The sequence below is a fragment of the Callospermophilus lateralis genome, chromosome 3, assembly GCF_048772815.1.
Source record: "Callospermophilus lateralis isolate mCalLat2 chromosome 3, mCalLat2.hap1, whole genome shotgun sequence".
Classification (NCBI taxonomy): domain Eukaryota; kingdom Metazoa; phylum Chordata; class Mammalia; order Rodentia; family Sciuridae; genus Callospermophilus; species Callospermophilus lateralis.
In genome coordinates, this window is record NC_135307.1 from 145096121 (window position 1) to 145118659 (window position 22539).

The window sequence follows — 22539 nt, forward strand, 5'->3', positions numbered from 1 at the left end:
AACTTTAGTGTTTATTTAGAATATTCAGATAATCCATATCTGAAACTTTTAAAGTTTCCCTTTAACAAACAATACATGTAGCTGGGCATGATGGAGCCCACCTGTAATCTCTGCAACTCGGGAGACTGAGGCAGGAGGATATCAAGTTTAAAGCCAGCCTCAGCTACTTAGCAAGAACCTAAGCAATTTAGTACAATAAAAATTTAAATGGGCTGGGAATGTGGCTCTGTGGTTAAGCATCCCTGAGTTTAATTCCCAGAAAAAAAAAATTAACATTTAGAGGAATTTTTTTGTTTAGTTTATATTTACTTGTTTGTTCGTTTGTTGGTTTGTCTTTTTCAGTGTTAAAATTGAACCTGGGGCTTTGTGATGCTGGACAAGCACTCTATCACTGAGTTACATCCCCAGCCCAAGAATTTTGAGTTACTGTTTTTATTTTAATACACAGGAAAATTCATCCTTCTGATATACAGTCATGTAGCCACCATCACACTCAAAATATCTAAGAATTTTCACACCCTCCAAGATCCTCCTGTACAAACCTTTGTCCACTTATATATAAACCTTATATATAAACCTTTGTCCACTCTTCAGGCCTTAGTAATCTGTTTTCTATTTCAGTAGTTTTGCCTTTACCAGAATATTGTATAAATGGAATGGTATAGTACATATCCTTTGAATCTAGCTTTTTTTGCTTGGCACAATGCAATTGAAATTCATCTGCTTTCCATGTGTCCTTAATTTATTCCTTTTTATTGATTAGTACTATTGGATTGTATAGGTATGCCAGAGTTTGCCCATTTGTCTGCTAAAAAACATTTATTCATCTTTTTCAAAATTGTTTTGGCTCTTCTAAGTACTCTGCATCTTAAATATAAAACTTAAAATCAACCTGTTAATATCTACTTTTAAAAAAGAGAGATTTTGATAAGGGATTGTGTTGATCAATTTGAGCAGTATGTCATCTCAACAATATTAAGTCTTCATTTCCATAAGGTCAAAGTGTCTGTTTACTTAGATCTTTAATTTCTTTCAGCAATATTTTGTAGTTTTTACCATACAAGTTTTATATTTTGTGTTATATGAAAGGAGAGGAGGTTAGCACTAGCCTTGACAAAGATGGAAGAGGCCCTTGGGCCTGACAACACAAGTACAGTTAAGGCATTACCACCTACTTCTTGATATCTAACCATCGTTTTTAGAACACTCAAGAAAGAAATTAAAAGAAGACCTTAGAAAATGGAAAGATCTCTCATGCTCTTGGATAGGCAGAATTAATATTGTTAATATGACCATACTACCAAAAGCACTATACACATTTAATACAATTCCAATCAAAATCCCAATGACATTCCTCATAGAATTAGAAAAGTCATGAAATTCATCTGGAAAAGTAATAGAACAGCCAAAGCAATCCTTAGCAAGAAGAGTGAAGCAGGAGGCATCAGACCTTAAACTGTACTACAGAGCAATAGTAACAAAAATGGCATGGTATTGGCACAAAAATAGATAAATACAGTTATCTCATACTAGACAATGGTGCCAAAAACTTATATTGGAGAAAAGATAGCCTCTTTAAAAAATGGTGCTGGGAAAACTGGAAATCCTTAAGCAGCAAAATAAAATTAAACCCTTACCTCTCGCCATGCATAAAACTCAACTCAAAATGGATTAAGGACCTAGGGATGAGGCCAGAGACTCTGTGCCTAATAGAGGAAAAAGTAGGCCCAAATCTTCATCATGTCCAATTAGGCCCTGACTTCCTTAACAAAACTCTTATAGCTCAAGAAATAAAATCAAGAATCAATAAATGGAAAGGATCCAAACTGAAAAGCTTCTTCTCAGCAAAAGAAATGATCTGTGAGGTAAAGAGAAAGCATAGAGAATGGGAGCAAATTTTTACCACATGCACATCAGACAGAGCACTAATCTCCAGGATATATAAAGAATTCAAAAACCTTAACATCAAAAAAATAAATAACCCAGTCAATAAATGGGCTAAACATTACCACCTACTTCTTGGCATCTAACCATCATTAGGTGGTTACACAAGGAGACACCCAGATATTATCACAGACACCTCTCAGAAGAAGATATACAAATGGTCAACAAATATATGAAAAAAGGTTCAACATCTCTAGTAATTACAGAAATGCAGATCAAAACTATTCTAAGATTTCATCTGACTCCAGTCAGAAATAAGAATATAAGTAACAGGGCTGGGGTTGTGGCTCAATGGTAGAGCACTTACCTAGCATGTGTAAGGCCCTAGGTTCAATCCTGTGCACCACATAAAAATAAATAAATAAAATAAAGGTATTGTGTCCAACTACAACTAAAAAATATTCTTTTTAAAAAAGAATACAAGCAACAATAAGTATTGGCAAGGATGTAGAAGGAAAGGCACACTCTTACATTGTTGGTGGGACTGCAAATTGGTGCAACCAATCTGGAAAGCAGTATGGAGATTTCTTAGAAAACTTGGAATGGAACCATTTGACCCAGCTATCCCACTCTTCTGTCTATACCCAAAGGACTTAAAACCATCATACTACAGTGACAATGCCACATCAATGTTTTTAGCAGCTCAATTCATAATAGCTAAACTGTGCCCTTCAATAGATGAATGGATAAAGAAACTATGGTATATATACTCAATGGAATATTACTCAGCTTTAAAGGAGAATAAAATTATGGCATTTACAGATAAATAGATGGAGTTGGAGAATATCATGATAAGTGAAGTAAGCAAATCCCCAAAACCAAAGGCTGAATTTTCTCTCTGATAAGTTGATGCTGATCCATAATGGTGGGGGAGGAAATGGGGAAAATGGAGGAACTTTGATTGGGCAAAGGGGAGGGAGGGAAAGGATGGGGCATGAGGGTAAGAAAGATGGTAGAATGAGATGGACATCATTACCCTAGGTACTTATATGAAGATGGGAATGGTGTGACTCTACTTTGTGTACAACCAGAGTAATGAAAAATTGTGCTCCATATGTGTACTATGAATTGAAATGCATTGTGCTGTTATGTATAACAAATAAATGAATAAAATTTTTAAAAGTTTATATTTCTTTTGTTCAGTTTATTCTACACTTTTCATTTTTGAGGATATTATGAGTGGGATTATTAATTTTAGTTTGGCATATTTTTTCCTGGTATATAGAAAGCAACTGATTTTTAAAAATTTTTAGCATTTATTGTAAGTTGCGTATACATTTCCTTTCTTCCTCCTTTCCTTCCTTCCTTCCTTCCTTCCTTCCTTCCTTCCTTCCTTCCTTCCTTCCTTCCTTCCTTCCTTCCTTCTTTCTGCTATTTACTATACAAGGATACGCCCTGATTTTTATCACAAAAGCATGGAGTACAACCTGCTCCAGTTCAGTCTCCAGCACTCCCTTTCCCTACTGTTCCCCTCTCTCTACTCCACTGATCCCTCTTCAATCAAATTACAGTGTACTTTTTTTTCTTCTGTTTTAATTAGTGCCGTGTGGATATACCTGATGCTGGGATCCATTGTGCCACATCCATGCACACACATTCATTCCACTCTTCTTCCCTTTGCCTGGCCCTTGTCCTCCTCCTCAATCCCTTTTGTCTACTTTACTGATCTTTCCTCTGTTTTGATGAAATTCCCTTTTCATTTTTTATTTATCCCCCAAAGCAACTATTTTTTTTAATATTGATCTTTTATCTAGTGACCCTATTACACTTATTAGTCCTAGCTAGTAGTTTTTGTGGATCCCTTAGAGTTTTCTACTAAGGATCATGTCTACTATGAATAAAGATTGCTTTACTACTTCTTTTTCATTCTTGACACTTTTTGTTTTTTACCTTAATATATTTGCTAGAGCCTCCAGTTCATGGAGTAGTAACAGAGAGTTGGCTTCTTTGCTTTCTTCCTTCTCTTTAGTCTCTTGCCACTAAATTCGATCTTTAACTTTAGATGTTTTGTAGATTCCCTGTGGAGGGTTAAAGAAGCTACCTGTCTATTGAAATGAGTGTACAGTTTCTGTCTTATTCTATGAGCGTATGTATTGTATTGATTAATTTTTCAAGTGTTAAATCAGCCTTATATTCCTGGCATAAGTTTTACATGTTCATGATGTATAATTATTTTTACATATTGTTAGTTTCTGTTTGCTCAGAGTTTGTTTAGCATTTTTGCATTTATATTTGCCGCAGTCTGGCTGGGCACAAAATCATGAGCCACTTAAGCAGGAACAAACTTTATTTTTTGAAACTGCCGCCAATGCCCCGTACGCTCCCGGGAAGATTGCCGACCGACCCACGCAGTGTTCTCCCGGACCCCAACAGGAAGTCCCTCCTCCGGAATTCCCTCCTACCACACTTCCCCAACCAATGGGAACTCTCCAGGAGTCCCGTAGCAGGCCGAGGTGTACAGCAGGAGTCCAATATCCATAAGAATGCAAATATTAACATAATCATATCATCTCAATGGCTTGCTGGCATCACCTTTCAACCGAAAATGCCATGCATCATATCACTTGGCTGTGGTTCTTAGCATCTCCCCCCCTTCTGTTTAATTAAGCAACAAGCAATGTGGCTAGGGACCGTGCCTGTTAGGTTTGTCCAATTCAACATATAGTTCTTACCCGTCATCGGATGAACTGACCTCTAGGCGTCAGCCTCCTGTCTTAGGTTGATTCCACTGCAATTGGATCATACCCGTCACAGACTACCGGTCCAGCATATAGCCATACTTGTGGATAGGCCTATGCACCAGTGTGGGGGTGAGGTTCTTTGCCTCACCTCTGTTGGCCCCCAAAATTAGACCATCACTAGTAGAAGGGAAGAGGATACAGAAATGCCATGACACCAAGCCAATTGACGGCTCCTTAGGAAAAATTGCATCACTGGTGACACATCAGCAAAGATACGCCAGCACTACCATAATTCGATGCATTAACAGATAGATCACAATACATACGAGTGATACATAGTCCAGGCAAGTTCTGGAAGCAGTTCAAAGCGGAGAAATCTATCAATATGTCCATTTCCTCCCAAAATAAATTGACTCCTTGAATGAGCATTACTTGTTGAGTTATTATTCATTGATGCATCAGTTTATACAGTTTGTTGTGATAACTATTGAAGAAACTGTAGTTTGGTTTCATCTTTGTCTTCACCGGCACTGGGATGAAGATAGGAATTCTGACAATGATGCTTAAAAAAAAAAAAAATTATGTAACATTCCAACAGGTACTAAGAAAACAATTTTTTGAACAATTTACATTATCCTGAACAGAATTATTAAATATAATGAAAAGGAAAGGTGAAAGTAAACAAACAGATCTGTTAACCTGCTTATTTGTACACATATTAAAACAATCTTCAACAGCTGTTTACCCAATTTAAATTAAACCATTATAATCACGTGAATAATAAAAAAAATTCAGATCCCTTTATTCATGAGCGCTCCTCATATATGATATATGGACATACGCACATACAGACATACAACACAAAACAGAAGTGTGCACACGTAACATACAACACATAAGACAATAGTAAAGGCCTTGTAGCTTTACCTAGGTGAAATCTCCATTGCAGTGTTTAAAAACTCCACAGTCAAAAAATAAAACTGATCAGAAAAACATTAACCTAGGTCTGTATGAGCTCAAAAATAAAATAGAACTTTATGATGTGGGAAAAAGCAGTAATAAAATAGATATTGAAAAAAGCATCCTGGTTAATCACTGTCGCAGATGTAAGAATAGCCAAGCTGGAGCTCTGGATATCAGCTGTTATGGATTTGAGTCAAATCATCTTCTTTTTGGTTTGTAGAAATTGTTTTGGTTAGTCTCTCTGGACTCCAAATCGGCTGCTGTTCTCCCTGTGGAAACACACAAACAGAACCGCAACTCCAGACAATCACTGGGTCAGGACCTTTCCATTGTCCAGTTAGAATATCCTTCCAAAGTAACTTAGGCTTATGTACATTGTTTGGCTACAAATGTCTTTCCGCAGCACTAAGCCCTGATGAATCCAAATTTAAAAAGTTTAGAGTAAAAAGGGTTATTTTAAGTTTATCTTTGGGGGATATATACCCCTTTCCAATTCCCTCCTTTTGTTTTAATAAGTACATTTTAATAGTTTGATGAGCTCTTTCAACTATGCCTTGTCCCTATGGATTGTATGGAATTCCTGTTATGTGAGTAATTGCAAATGATGAGCAAAATTTTTTTAAAGAGGTAGAAGTAAACCAGGACCATCATCTGTTTTTAACTGTTTTGGAACACCCACAGTGGCAAAATTTTGTAAGCAAGGAGCTATAAATCTTTGGTTTTTTCTCCAGCATGAAGGGAGCCCATCAAAAATCCGGAAGAAGTATCAACTGTAACATGCAAATACTTTAATTTTCCAAATTCTGGCAAGTGTGTGCCATCCATTTGCCAAATATGGTTAGGTATCAGTCCTCTAGGATTGACTCCAAGATTAACTTGTGGGAAAAATGTCACACAATTTTGACATTGTTTTATTATATGTCTGGCTTGTTCTTTAGTTATTTTAAAACGCTTTTGTAAAGTATTAGCATTTTATGAAAATTTGTAACTTCTTCTATTGTGGAGAAAATATGTATGTCATGTGTAGATTTATCTGCTAATTCATTGCCCAAACTAAGAGCTCCAGGCAATCCTGTATGTGCCCTGATATGACCTATAAAGAATGGATCTTTTCTGTCCCAGATTAGACTTTGTATAGTGGAAAACAAAGAGAAAACGGTAGAGGAAGGGGAAATCCTACCAGCATCTTCAAGGGATACTATAGCATTAACTATATACTGACTATCAGAAAATAAATTAAATACAGAATCTTTGAACATCAAAAAAGCTTGTAATACTGCATTAAGCTCTACCTTTTGAGCTGATTGTTTGGGTACTAAAAATGTAAAAGTTTGATCAGGGGTAACTACTGCTGCTGTACCATTATTTGACCCATCAGTGAATATATTTGGAGCATTCATGATAGGGGTTTTTCTTGTCATTTTTGGAAAAACTACAGGATGCTTAGACCAAAAAGACAACAAAGGATTAGATGGTAAGTGATTACCAAATGAAACATTAGATTTACACATGATTATTGCCCAAGTATTTAACTCATTAGCTAACTCATCAATTTGATCCATAGTATATGGAGTAATAATTTTATTGGGAGAAATCCCAAACACTCCCTTTGCTGCTCTTATTTCTTTGAGTATTAATTGTTCTACAGCCTCAGTATACCTAGTAAGAATAGTGTTAGGAGAATAAGATAAATATATCCATAATAATGGACCTTCTTGCCAAAATACTCCTGTAGGAATATTTTTTGTTGGTAGTACAATAAATAATAAAGGCAAACTTATATCAATTCTATCCAAATGTATATTTTGCATATATGTTTCAATGATTTTTAATGCCTTTCTTGCTTCAAGCGTTAACATGTGGGGCGAATTTGGATCTGATGGACCTTTTAGGATATGAAATAAAGGTCCTAGCTCTCCTGTTGGTATGCCTAGATAAGGCCTTATCCAATTTATGTCTCCCAATAACTTTTGAAAGTCGTTAAGTGATTTGAGTTGATCTACTCGTATTTGAATTTTTGGTGGATGGACCATGGTTGAGGATAATAGAACTCCTAAATAATTAATTGGAAGATTTAATTGTACTTTTTCTATTGCTATCTCTAGATTATAATTTCTTAATAAATTTGTAAGTGTGGCATAACATTCTAGCAATGTGTTTTTATCTTTATGTGCCAATAACACATCATCCATATAGTGAAATATTTGTAGTTCAGGATTTTGATTTTTAAGTGGCTGGATTGCTTTGTTAACATAAATTTGACACATAGTTGGACTATTAGCCATCCCTTGAGGGAGTACTTTCCATTCATATCTCTGATCAAGACCTTTATGATTTAGTGCAGGGATAGTAAATGCAAAACGTGGACTACCCTCAGGATGAATTGGAATTGAAAAAAAACAATCTTTAATATCCATAGCTAAAACATACCAGGTTTTTGGTAAAGCAGACAATTGGGGAATCCCTGATTGAGCAGGTCCCATAATAACCATCTCATTATTAATGGCTCTTAAATCTTGCAATAATCTTCATTTATCAGATTTCTTTTTAATGACAAAAATGGGAGTATTATGGGGAGATACGGAAGGTTGTATATGTCCCTCTGCTAATTGTTGTTTGGCCAGGTCATGGGCTACTTGTATCTTTTCTTTAGTCAGGGGCCACTGAGGAACCCACACTGGTCTTTCTGATTTCCAAGTAATTTTGATTGTCTCAGTGGCCCTTTCTGAAAACCCAATTCATGTCTATTTATTCCTTGATCTATTTGAATTGGTGCTGTCATACCTTGTTCTTGTTCTCTTAATCTTTTTTCTTCCCTAAAGCCTTGTCTAGGCCTAGTAGTGGGCGCGTTAGTATTGATGTTATTTGTTAATGTCAAACCTAATTGATCTAGGACATCTCGTCCCCAAAAATTTATAGGAAGATGATCCAATACATAGGGCTGTATAGTTCCTTCACATCCTTCAGGATCCTTCCAATCTAATACCATTGCACTTCTATGGGGATTAGTTGCCACTCCTAGGCCTCGAAGCGTTTGAGTGGCTTGTTGTAATGGCCAATGTTTTGGCCATTCTTGACAAGATATGATGCTAAGGTCAGCACCTGTGTCCAGTAGCCCATTAAATTCATGTCCTTGAATATTTAGTTTTAGCATTGGGCGAGAATCTAAATTTAAAGACAGCATAGCCCAATCCACAGCTGTGGAGCCTAATCCCCTGGAACCTCTTTCTACAGAACAACTGGAAAATTTATCATGCAGGCTGGGTATTATTAATAACTGTGCTATTCTATCTCCTGATGAAATTACTGATATACCTCTTGGAGAACTAGCTATAATTTTTATTTCACCTTCATAATTGGGATCAATTACCCCAGGACTTATCATAAGTCCTTTTAGTGTAGAAGAACTGTGTCCCAATAATTAATAAGCCTACTGTTCCTTGGGGAAGAGGTCCTTTTACTCCTGTGGGAATGATTTGAACTCCCATCTCTGGAGTTAGTACTGCTCTGGCGGAGGCGCAGATGTCCAAGCCTGCGCTCCCTCTAGTTTGTCTGATGAGGGATTTAATGGATAATGTGTCCTGGGCACTATCCTGATGGTATTGCTGGGTTCCTCCATTGCCCTGTATATTTGTGGTTGTGGGCCCCGGAGCATTTGGCCCCCCTGTCCGTTTTTTGGCAATGGAATCTGATGCCTTTCTCCACGATATCATGAGTAAACACTTGCTCCTTATCCATTTTTTGATAACGGAGTACCCTCTATGGTTGTTTGAGAATGGCATTCATTAGCCCAATGTCTCCATCTATGGCATCGTGGGCAAATACCCGGTATTCTATTTCTTTGATACCTAGCTTTGTTAAACCCTCCTCCTATGGGGCAACTCCTTTTAAAATGTCCTGTTTGTTCACAATTGTAGCATGTTTTTGGCCTGGCATCTAAAGCCTGTTGTACTGCTGCCAAGACTTGCCCTTGTTCATTAATGTCTCTACATAATTTAATATATGTGTTTAAATCTTTATGTCTCCATGGTCTAATGACCTCTCTGCAGCAACGATTTGCTTGGTCATAAGCCAGTTGTTTTTTAAATGGCATTGCTTGTTCTGTATCCCAAAAAATTCTGGACGCCGTTTGAATAAGCCTGTCTACAAATTCAGTGTAAGGTTCATTAGTTCCTTGTATTACCTTAGATAATTGTCCTTGTAAATCTCCATGCCCCTGTAAAGTTTTCCATGCCCTAACTGCATCTACAGCAATTTGTGCATATACGCCAGGATCATATTCAATTTGTTGCCGTTGATCCTCATAAGGTCCTTTTCCTAACAACATATCTAGATTTCTTTGAGGGTAACTGGCTATTGCATTTCGCCTAGCTGTCTCTGTGCAAAATTCCTCATTGGCAACCTTCCATAACAAATATTGTCCTTCATTTAGCACAGATCGACACATGTTACCCCAATCTGCTGGTGTCATGTTCAAGTTGGTAATGGATTCGACCATGCTCACAGTGAAGGGTGCTTGCGGACCATAGGTTGTTACAGCCCCCTTTAATTGCTTCACTGTTTTGAAATCTAAAGCACGGTGAATTCGTTGCCTTCCTGCCTGCTCAAGTACAGGGCATGCTAATCTTTGAGGTCCTGCCTCCGGATTCCGTCCATCAATTACGGGGGTTGAGGGCCACTCAGCTGTAGATGGAGCTGTTGGTTGAATTACGCCCTCTGGTGATAGAACGGAGTTAGTAGCAGCCTCCTATTGTAGGTCCCCCCCTGATGGTTGTTTGTCTTTTAAACTTTCTTCCTTTAAATTTTCCTCTGACTAGCTCGAGAGACCTTCTCTTTTGCTTGACCTAACATGTTTTCTACCATAGTCTGGACCTCTAACAATTTACTTAACAGTCTTTCGGTTTGTTTTTTTACTAGTTTCTAATCTACTATAAAGGTAACACAACCCAATAAGAGAGCATAAAACAAAACTGAAACAGAATGAAACAAAAACGGAACAAAAAATCATAGTATCAATTTTCTCTTTCTCAGGGCCGAACAACTTCAAAACCTTGAGCCAACCATTTTTCCCAGTTTGCCTGAGAAAGTTCTAGGGATAGACAGCTTGAAACAAAAACAAAATAAATCAAAACAAGAACACATTGTTTTTTGAAATGGTCACCCATTCTCTCGCCTTCCCTCAGGGGCGAGCAATTTTACTCACCTCCAAGCTTCAGGCATCCCCCGCATGGGCCACCAATTGCCGCAGTCTGGCTGGGCACAAAATCATGAACCACTCAAGCAGGAACACACTTTATTTTTTGAAACTGCCGCCAATGCCCAGTACGCTCCCGGGAAGATTGCCGACCGACCCTTGCGGCGTTCTCCCGGACCCCAACAGGAAGTCACTCCTCCGGATATATTCACAAGGGATAGCAATCTGTAGATTTATGATGTTTTTGGCTAACTTTAGTTTTAGGGTTAACAATGGTTTCATAAAATGAGGAAGTATTGTCTCCTGTTTTCTTAAGAAGTTTGTAAAGAATTAATTTTTCTTTAAATATTTCTTAGGAGATAAATATTTAGTAGAGTAGAAAAGCCACCTGGATCTGGACTTTTCTTTATGGAAAAAATTAAATTAAGTAATTCAGCTTTCTTTCATATGATAAATCTATTCACACTTTTAATGACTTCTTGAATTAGGTATGGCAATTTGTCTTTTGCAAAAATATGCTCATTTCATCTAAGTTGCTAACTTGCTGGAACAAATTTGTTGGTAGTGTCCCTTATAATCTTTTTAGTCTCCATAAAGTTAATAGTGATGCCCCATCTTTTTTCCCCAATATTGGCAATTTATGTTCTTTTTTTACTATTTATTTAATTTAGTATAGCTAATGGTTTGCCAATTTTATCTTTTTAAAAAGAACTAACTTCGTTTTTATTGATTTTTTTTCTATCACATTTCTGATTTCTATTTCATTGTTCCCTACTGTAATTTTTATTATTTCCTTTCTTCTTATTACTTTGGGTTTAGTTTTTACCTCCTTCTCTCCTTTCTCAAAGTGGAAGCTCAGGAAATGGATTTGAGGATTTTCTTCCCTAATATAGGCATTTAAGTTGTCACTATCCCATTCAACATATCCTTGCAGTCCATCAATTTTGATACTCTGTGTTAGCTGTTGTCATTTGGTTAAAAATATTTTCTCTTAGTACTGTCTTCATAGTGTCCCAGAGATTTTGATGTGATCCCATTCTTGATTTCTGTTCATGGTTTACCATCTTCTCTACATGTTCAACTCTACTTTCAAGATTATATATTTTGTCTTCATTGTCTGAGGCTCCATCTTCCAAGTGGTCTAGTCTGTTGGTGATGCTTTCTATTGAACTTATAATTTGGCTTACTGATTCCTTCATTTTGAAGATTTCTGCTTGGTTTTTTTTTTTTCACAATCTCTCTTTAGTAAAGTTTTCTTTCACTTCCTGAATTTTTTTTTATTTCACTCCTTATGCTATTCTTTACTTCACATATCAGCTTAACTATATACAATCTGAATTCCTTCTTGGACATTCTTTTGCAGTGTTATCAGTGACTTCTGTTGTTGAAGCATCTTGGTTTGTTTAGTGTGCTTTATTACCTTGTTTTTTCATGTTGTTTGTGTGTTTTCCCATCTAAAAATAGGGATCTAATGCAGGATAAATTCTACCCTGTAGACCTATAGTGTCCCTGAAGATTTCCAGTGCTTCACCTTTACTGGTGAGACCAATATCAACAGTACTCAATGTACACAATATATAACCTTAAACCTAATAGCTCCCACTAAGGCATCTATTGCTGTCTCTCATTAAACCAAAATAATGAGTTAAATAACTTTTATATAGTACTAACCGAATATTTGTTAAAATGGTTTACAGTTTCAAATGGTGGATGAGAGAACAGAGGTACATCTCAAAGGCCTAGAAAAATAAGAACAAATCAACACTTAAAGCAGTAGAAGACAGGAAATAATTAAAATCAGAGCTGAAATCAATGAAATTGAAACAAAAGAAAAAATTGAAAAAATTGACAAAACAAAAAGTTGGTTCTTTGAAAAAATAAATAAAATATATAAACACCTGGCCATGCTAATGAAGGGTTTAAAAGAGAGAAAACTCAAATTACTAAAATAAAAGATGAAGAAGTAAATATCACAACAGACATGTCTGAAATACAGAAGATAATTAGAAACTATTTTGAAATTTTATACTCTAATAAAAAGAAAATATCAAAGACATTGACAGATTTCTAGAGACACATGACCTACCTAAACTGAATGAGGAGGTCATACATGATTTAAACAGACCAATTTCAAGTAGTGAAATAGAAAATGCCATCAAAAGCCAACCAACCAAGAAAAGCCCAGGACCAAATGGATTCTCAGCCAAGTTCTACAAGAGTTTCAAAGAAGAATTAACACCAGTATTCCTCAAAGTATTCCATGAAATAGAAAAGGAGGGAACCCTTCCAAAGTTATTCTTTGAGGCTACTATCACTCTGATACAAAAACCAGACACATCAAGGAAAGACAACTTCAGACCAATATCCCTGATGAACACAGATGTAAAATTTTTCAATAAAATTCTGTCAAATTGCATTCAAAACATTAAAAAGATAGTGCACCATGTTCAAGTGGGATTCATCCCAGGGATGCAGGGTTGGTTCAACATACAAAAATCAATAAATGTAATTCATCATATTAATAGGCTTAAAAACATGACTCATATGATCATCTCAGTAGATGCAGAAAAAGCATTTGAGAAAATACAGCACACCTTCATGTTCCAAGCACTAGAAAAACTAGGGATAGTAGGAAAAAGATATCATATGCTAAACCCAAGGCCAGCATCATTCTAAATGGAGAAAAATTGGAAGCATCCCTGCTAAAAACTGGAACAGGATAAGAATGTCCTCTTTCACCACTTCTATTCAACATCATCCTTTAAATTCTAGCCAGAGCAATTAGACAGAAAGAGAGAGAGAGAGAGAGAGATATGAAATAAAGGGATACAAATAGGTAAAGAAGAACTCAAACTATTTGCCAATGCATGATTCTATATCTAGAAGATCCAAAAAATTCCACCAGAAAACTTCTAGAACTAATAAATGAAGTCAACAAGTTAATAGGATATAAAATCAACACCAATAAATCAAACACATTCCTATATATCAGTGATGAATCCACTGAAAAAAAACTTAGGAAAACTATTCCATTCATAATAGCCTGCAAAAAAATAACATACCTGGGAGTCAATCTAACAAAGAAGTGAAAGACCTCTACAATGAAAACTACAGAACACTAAAGAAAGAAATTGAAGAAAATCTTAGAAGATGGAAAGATCTCTAATGCTCCTGGGTAGGCAGAATTAATACTGTCAAAATGGCCATACTACCAAAAGCATTATACAGATTTAATGCAATTCCTATTAAAATCACAATGACATTCTTCATAGAAATAGAAAAAGCAATCATGAAATTTATTTGGAAAATAAGAGGCCCAGAATAGCCAAAGCAATCCTTAGCAAGAAAAGTGAAGTAGGAGGCATCACGATATCAGAACTTAAACTATGCTACAGAGCTATAGTAACAAAAACGGCCTGGTGTTGGCACCAGAATAGACTTGTAGGCAAATGCTACAGAATAGAGGACACAGAGGCAAACCCACATAAATATGATTATCTCATACTAGACAAGGGTGCCAAAAACATTCATTGGAGAAAAGATAGCCTATTCAACAAATGATGCTGGCAAAACTGGAAATCCACATATAGCAAAATGAAATTAAACCGCTATCTATCACCCTGCACAAAAATCAACTCAAAGTGGATCAAAGACTTAGGCACGAGAACAGAGACCTTGCACCTAATAGAAGAAGAAATAGACCCAAACCTGTACCACATTGGCCTAGGATCTGACTTCCTTAAACAAGACTCTTAAAGCACAAGAAGTAAAAACAAGAATCAATATATAGGATGGCTTCCTATATATATATTTTATATATATATATAAAATATATATATATTACTTCTTCTCAGTAAAGGAAACAATAACATGAGGAGAGAGCCTACAGATTGAGAGAAAATCTTTTCCACATGCTTTCAATAAAGCATTAATCTCTAGGATATATAAAGAACTCAAAAAACTTAACACCAAAAAAAAACCAAAAACAAATAACCCAATCAATAAATGGGCAAAGGAACTGAACAGACACTTCATAGAAGAAGAAATATAATTGGTCAACAAATATATAAAAAAGGGTTCAACATCTCTAGCAATTAGAGAAATGCAAATCAAAACTACTCTAATATTTCATCTTACTCCTGTCAGAATAGCAATCATCAAGCATACAGGTAACATTAAATGTTGGTGAGGATGTGGTGAAAAAGGTAGACTCATACACTGCTGATGGGACTTCAAATTGGTGCAACCACTATGGAAAACAGTATGGAGATTCCTCAGAAAATTGGAAATGGAACCACCATTTGACCCAGCTAATCCCACTCCTTGGTTTATACCCAAAGGACCTAAAATCAGCATACTATAGTGACGCAGCCACATCAATACTTAATAGCAGCTCAATTTACAATAGCTAGACTATGGAACCAACCTAGGTGTCTCTCAATAAATGAATGGGTAAAGAAAATGTGGTATATATACCCAATGGAATATTATGCAGCTTTAATGAAGAGTAAAATGGCATTTGCCAGTAAATGTTTCAAGTGGAGAATATCATGCTAAGCAAAATAAGCCAATCCCACAAACCAAAGGCCAAATGTTTTCTCTCATACGCGGATGCTAATTCACAATAAGGCAGGGGACACTAGGGAAGAATAGCATTACCTTAGATTAGGTAGAGGGAAGTGATGGGAAGAAAAGGGTGGGGATGTGGGGATAGGAAAGATAGTAGAATGAAACAGACATTATTATTGTATCTATATACGTGACTACAGGACCAATGTGATTTTGCAACATGTACACTCAGAAAACTGAGAAATTATATCCCATCTATGTATGATATATCATAGTGCATAAATGCATTCTGCTGTCATGTATAACTAATTAAAACAAATAAAAAATTTTAAAAAAATATTTTCTAATTTTCCTTGCAATTTGTTTTCTTGTGGGTACTTAGAAGCATTTTGTGTAATTTCCAAGTATTTGGGGATTTCTCAGATTTCTTTATTTTGTGAGTTTCTACTTTAAATCCCATTTGATTTTGTCTGACTTTAGTACTTTTCAATATGAGACTGGTTTAACAGTCTAGCATATGGTCTATCCTGGAGAATGTACCGTGTGTACTTAAAAATAATATATCTTATCATGTGCAAGACCTTAGGTTTGATCCCCAGCACCACAAAAAAGAAAAGAATATGTTTTCTGCTGTAGTGTTCTAAGATCTCAAATTAGGTCAATTTGGCTTATTGTGTAGTATAAGTATTTCTATTTATTTGATTATTCTGTCAGTTATCAAGAGTGGCACAGTAAAATCTTCTATCTTTGAAATGTCTACTTTTTCTTTCAACTATATTGATATTTTGCTTCATGTAATTTGGGGTTCTTCTTTTAGACATGTGGCATCAAAATGTTGACCATTTTTTCATTATGAAATATTCCTCTCTCTCTCTCTCATAGTATTTCATATTCTAATGTCTATTTTTTTCCCGATATGTAGATTGCCACTCTGTCTCTCTCATGGTTATCATTTAAATTGTGCATTTTTCTTTATTCTTTAAACCTTTGTGTGTTAGATACAGCATATTGTTTTTAATGCAGTCTTATATCTTCTTCCATTTACATAAGCCATTTTGTTATTTGTTCTACATATTTTATAACTTTTTTGTGCCTTTATATAAAATATGTATTCTACATATTTCATTTTTTAATATTTATTTTTCAGTCGTAGTTGGACACAATACCTTTATTTTATTTATTTATTTTTTATGTGGTGCCGAGGACTGAACCCGCAGGGCCTTGCATGTGTTAGGCGAGCAGTCTACCACTGAGCCACAACCCCAGCCCCTCTACTTATTTTATATCTTTTTGTGCCCGTAATTACCTTCTTTGATGATAGATTAATGTTTTTAGTGTGCAGTTTCAGTTCGTCTGTTGATGTTGTTTCTTTTTTTAGTTTTCTTACCAATCCCCTGAATATGATGAAGTCATTTTTCTCTTCTTTCAAGATTTTCTATTTATATTTGTCTTTCACAATATAATTATGATGTGTAGAAGTGTAGACTTCTTTGTGTTTATCCTATTATTTATTGAGCTTCTTGATATTCATTATTTTTATCAAAATTTGGCTCCTATTTATGTTGATGTTTTTCTGGCCATTTCTCCACATTCTCTTTTTATTGGACTCTTATCACACTTGTGTTGGTACAGTTGTTTTGTCCTGAAGATGTCTGAGGCTATGTTCATTTTCCTCCAGTTTTTGCCCTTGCCTTTTCTAATTGGATCATACCCATTATCTATCACTGATTCTTTCATCTACCCATTCAAATCTGCTATTGAATTCTTCTTTGCACTTGTACTTTTCACAACTTCAAATTTACATTTTTAATAATTTCTGACTTTTATTGAAGTTCTCTTTGAATCATCATTATCACATTTTCCTTTGGTTCTTTAAATGTATTTCTTTTTGTCTGTTAAACAAATAACTGCTTTAACATCATTGTTTCCTAAATCTAACATCTGGGTTCGCTTAGCATGTTTCTATTTATTTTTTTCTGAGTATGATTATACCTTTTCGTTTTATTATATGTCTTGTAATTTTTTTCAACTGGATTTTTACATGATGTGATATAACAACTCCTGACTTTTGATTTCTTTTTTTCTGAGGATTGTTGTTATTGATATTTACTTCATTTCTTTGAGTAATTTTCTTGACTAAAAATCAGAAATTCATTTTCCCCACAGTGCTTCACCACTAATGTTTCTGCTTGGTATTTTTTTCTTTTAGCTTATTTTTGTAATTTTTAAGCTTGACTTTTTAGGATTTGTTCCTATCTCTGCACAGCTTAGAGGTTTAAACCTAGGGCTAGTAAGGCTTCTACCATCAGCTGATGAATCTGTTTATAGATTTAGGAACACATTTAAAATTCATGCAGTTTTCAGGTTTACCCTGGCTTTTATACAAGCTCTGTCTTGTCCTCTATGCATCTGTGCGGTCGCCCTATATGCCTGGGATCTGTAAATAGCTTGAGTCCTCCTCTGGCCTCCTCTATTCTTGCCCACCACCATCAGGCAGTCTGGGTTATGTACAGAGCCTGTCCCCTTTAAGACTCTTTTATATCCCATGTCTCCTTCTTAAATTTTTGGCTCATCTATCCCAGCCAGGACCACACCTCAGCCTAATAAAACCATTGGCCTATCATGTTTGATTATGACCAAGATTGCTACTTATTACTGACAACAACGCTGGGTGTGGGTTCTTACCTTTCATTCCAAACCAAGTCAGCCCCTCTGGCAGTGAAGCTGCTGGCTTGCAGCCTGCTCTGCCCCATTAAAACTACTATTATACTAAACCACCTGGGTTGGAGGATGGGAGCCACCTCTGGCAAATTTGTCACAGATTTTATCCTTTCTTATGAAAATTTCAGGAGGTTTTTGTTTTTTGTTTTTCCTCATGTTGATGTTTTCCATGTGTCAGAATTGCTGGTCAATTTCTAGAGTATCAAAATGGTTGCTTTTGATCATTTTGTGTAATTTGATAATTGCTTTTTGGGCAGAGGATTTGGTAACGTCATTTTACCATCTGGGAAGTTCCACTTTGGACGGGGGAATCATTGTTTGCATAGCATATATGTTTGTTATTTTATTTTATGTATTCATATTTAGAATAAATTAATATATTTATTTTAATGTAAATTAAAATAAATATATTTTTTTCCAAACGCAATCCAATCTGACATTCTTTTAATTGGTGACCTTAGACTATTTACAGTGGATGTAATTATTAATCTTTTTAAATTTAAGTCCACCATTTCATTATTTGTTTTCTGTTTGCAGCCTCTGGTTTTGTTTCTCTGTTTCCTGTTTCCTGTTTTGTATTATTTGAATATTTTTAATATTCTATTTTAATTTATGTACAGGCTTTTTCGATTCATCTTCTTTGTATTTTTATTATGTTTAGTGATTAGTGAGTATATTATACATATATTTTAAAGCCCACCTTGAAACTCCTTTCACTTTTCTCCACCAATCTTTGTGTTTTATTTGTCATAAGGAATACAGTTTCACATATTGAAAACCACACCAGACAATGCTCTTTTTACTTTCAGCAACTACACTTATCTTAAATTAAAAACAGTCTATAGTCGGGCCTGGGGATGTGGCTCAAGCGGTAGCTCACTCGCCTAGCATGCGTGCGGCCCGGGTTCAATCCTCAGCACCACATACAAACAAAGATGTGTCCGCCGGAAAGCTAAATAATAAATATTAAAAGAAAACTCATTCTCTTCATTCTCATTCTCTCTCTCTCTCTCTCTCTCTCTCTCTCTCTCTCTCTCTCTTAAAAAAAAAAAAAAAAAGAGTCTATAGTCTGTTAAATTTACTCAGATATAAGAACTCAATTTGAAGACACAATGGCCAAAGCAGAAAATTTGGTGAGAGTCATAAATTTACAGATTGCAAAAGTGCATCAGAACCAAATGACATAAATTCAAAAAAGACATTTGCTGAGACATCATAATCAGTCAGCTCAAGAAAAAGATTTTTTTTTAAATCTTGAAAGTAAATAAAATGATGCATTATATATAGGAGAATAATGTCTATGGAAGCTAGAAGACAACAGAACAGCATCTTTAAAGAATTGAAAGAAATGAGTGCTCAATCCAGATTTTGTACTTAATGAAAATAATCTTAGGAATTATTATTTAAACACAATCCCAAATAAAGGGAACCTAAGAAGAATTTGTTGTCTACATACCTGCTCTTAAAGAAATGGCAGAAGTTTTCCATGCTGAAGTAAAAAAATGATAAAAACAGGAAACTTGGATTTTTAGGAATGAAGGAAGAGCAGTGGACTTCTTTACAACAAGAAAATGCTCTGGCCTCAGTGCAGATTTCAAACTTGATCAGATTTGCTGGATTTATATTTTGCCAATAGTTTCTTAGTTTTTAACTTGAGCCCATTTGGGGGGCTCTTTCTCTATTACTGTCTGATATGTTTACTACAGGTTCATTTCATTTTTCTTATGTAGAATTTTAGATAAAATTGTTTGATTCTATTGTTTTCTAAAAATGTGCTTTCCATTGGCTAAGCTTAATAATTATATTTTTGAATGGATTATTGAGATAATAATGCCATATCCAGTTCTTAGATTTATGATCTGTTATACGATGATCATGAACATTATTTTTATTTCAGACCACCAGAGAGGCTCTTTAATTTTACTTCACTTTCCTCCCCCAGATGCTTTAATCATATGACAAAATCATCAATACAACAATATAATATGTAGTATGCAACACAGTATTTTAATTGGAACAATTGCTGACGTATTTTCTAAGACAAGAAGGGCTACCTATTATGCTTCTTAGAAAAATGTCCTGGGCTGGAGTATAGGGCAGTAGTAGAGCCTGTACTTAGCATGCACAAGACCCTTATTTCTAGCTCTATCACTAAGAGAAAGAAAGAGAAATGTCCTTTTTTTTTTTCTTTTGCATTTGTTGATTTGCTATATGCATCCCTGAATGTTTCAGATTTAATAGAATTGCGGGGTGGGGATGGGTAATCAGGGGTGACCCCAGGGGGCACTTAACCACTGAGCCACATCACCAGCCCTTTTTATTTTTCATTTTGAGACAGGGTTTCACTAAGTTGCCCAGGGCCTCACTAAGTTGCTGAGACTACCTTTGAACTTGTGATCATCCTACCTCAGCCTCCTGAGCTGCTGGGATTATAGGTGTGCACCACAATGCCCAGCTTAATAGAATTTTTTTTCTGGGGTCCCTTAGGCCCCCAGATGATTAATAGAATTTTTTAAATTCATCATTTATGGAAAGTAAGAAATAGTGTTTCCTTTTTCTCCTTTCCAGTTCTCATTACTTTTATTTTTGCTTCAGACAGTCTGTGTTTTCCCTTTTGTTGTCAAAAGTGTTACTAATTTTAGTATCCAATGTATGAGCAAAGGATAAATATTGATCTGTCACTACTGAAAAACATTAAGTCTTTTTATTATGGAAAATTTAAATTTATAACCACATATTATCTCCCCATCGCACAGTACAATAACACAAAGCCAGTTGCCGTAGTAATTTTTGCAACTGCATCAAATGCTTTTTGTACATTTAATTATTTTTTAAATAAATGTGGAAATCCTTTACTTTCCTTGATACCATGTGAATTCTGATGAAAATTTTTTCCAAATCACTTTAAAGAAATGATTTATAGATAATGCAATTCAAAAGTATTGATGGAATCTTATGTTTTTTTTTTTTCTATAAAAGTAACTTAAATTTTTAGCATTGGCATTCCCATCTCAGAGTAATAGTCTAGAAGCTTAAAATCAACTTCCTCTTTTTTTTTTTTTTTTTTTAAATTTTCTGTATCCAAGAAAGCCTACCTGCTTTTCTTTAAAAACTCTGGAGTTTACCCTCAAATTCTGTCATTCTTTTTTTACAGCCAACGCCTGTGTGTTTTCTCGGCCTTCACTCTCTTCTTTTTATTACTTTCTGCACATTTACTCTGAGGATCTTCAGGAGATGTCATATTCTCACTGTAGCAAGTCTACGCTTTTCTACCTCATATGCATTATCATCCACATCTCCACCAATCCCTCTATATTGAATTTATTTTCTGCTTTTCTCCCAATGGTGTCTGGGTACTTATTCAACCCCAAAGAGACCATGGTACATGCCATAATCATTTTTTCATTTCCTTGCCTCTCCTCATGCTTTCAACCCTAACCTTATGCCCTTTCAGGAATACTATTGTCTTTTTTCCTTATGACCTCTGAAAGTTTCTATCACCAATTAATTTTGGAAAAGCTTCTCCAATTCCTCATCTAATTTTTCCTCTGAGCTCCTGTCACACATTATCTCTTGTATGTGATGCAATTCTCAAAAACAAAGACCTGTGTCATTCACTTCACTCCTATCATCAGTTTTTAAAGTTAGATCAGAGCCAGGTGTGGTAGTGCATTCTTGTAATCCCAATTATTTGGGAGGCTAAGGCAAGAGGATTTTAGCCTCAGCAACTTAGCAAGGCCTTGTCTCAAAATAAAAAGGGCAGGGGCATGTATCTCAGTGGTAGAGTGCCCCTAGTTCAATTCCCAGTGCCAAAAAATAAAGTTAGATCAAAAGAATTTCTTTTTTGTTCCTTTTTTCTTTTTATTCACTTTTGGAAACATGATTTTTTCTTCTTCCAGCTCCCTCACTCTTGCGCACCCTACATCAGAAGCAGTTTTATTTTATGAAATAGATAAGAATGCAGACATTGGTAGGTGAAATACTGCACTAATGAAATCAAAAGTGAAATTGACTCCCACATGTGACAGTTAAGCTCACACAGAACAAAACTCCCATTCACAGTCCCAGGCTGTGTATTGAATCTGCCTACCCATCTTCAAAGTGTGTATTTTGTTTAGTGTTGGGGAAATTGAGCAATAAACTGTGGCTTTCTTAGCACAAATCTGTCAGTATTAGAAAAATGTCTAGAAATTATTTTATACTCAAATTACTTTTGTTTAAAAGGCTAGCTATTAAAACATGCTTAGCTAATAGTATGTCTACAGCAAAGACAGAAGACATTTTCTGTAAATGGTCAGATGGTAAATGTTTTTAGGCTTTGCAGGCCACATATGCTGTTAACATGCTCTTTGTTTTTGATGTTTTTGTTTATCACCCTTTAAAAGTGTAAAAGCCAGTTTCATCTGTAAGCAGGATAGAAGTGGGTCATGGGCTAGATTTGGCCTATGGTTGTAGTTTCCTGACCCC

The 22539-nt window shown here is 35.4% G+C and overlaps 1 protein-coding gene and 1 non-coding gene across 5 annotated transcripts in view; both read left to right on the forward strand.

Annotated features, from left to right (window-relative positions):
- Lrrc28 (leucine rich repeat containing 28) overlaps window positions 1-22539 on the forward strand; it is a 141749-nt gene that overhangs the window by 74672 nt on the left and 44538 nt on the right. The window lies entirely within an intron of this gene.
- Window positions 1076-1201, forward strand: LOC143396177 (U6atac minor spliceosomal RNA). Its single transcript, XR_013091049.2, has one exon. It is a non-coding gene; the product is annotated as a U6atac minor spliceosomal RNA (small nuclear RNA).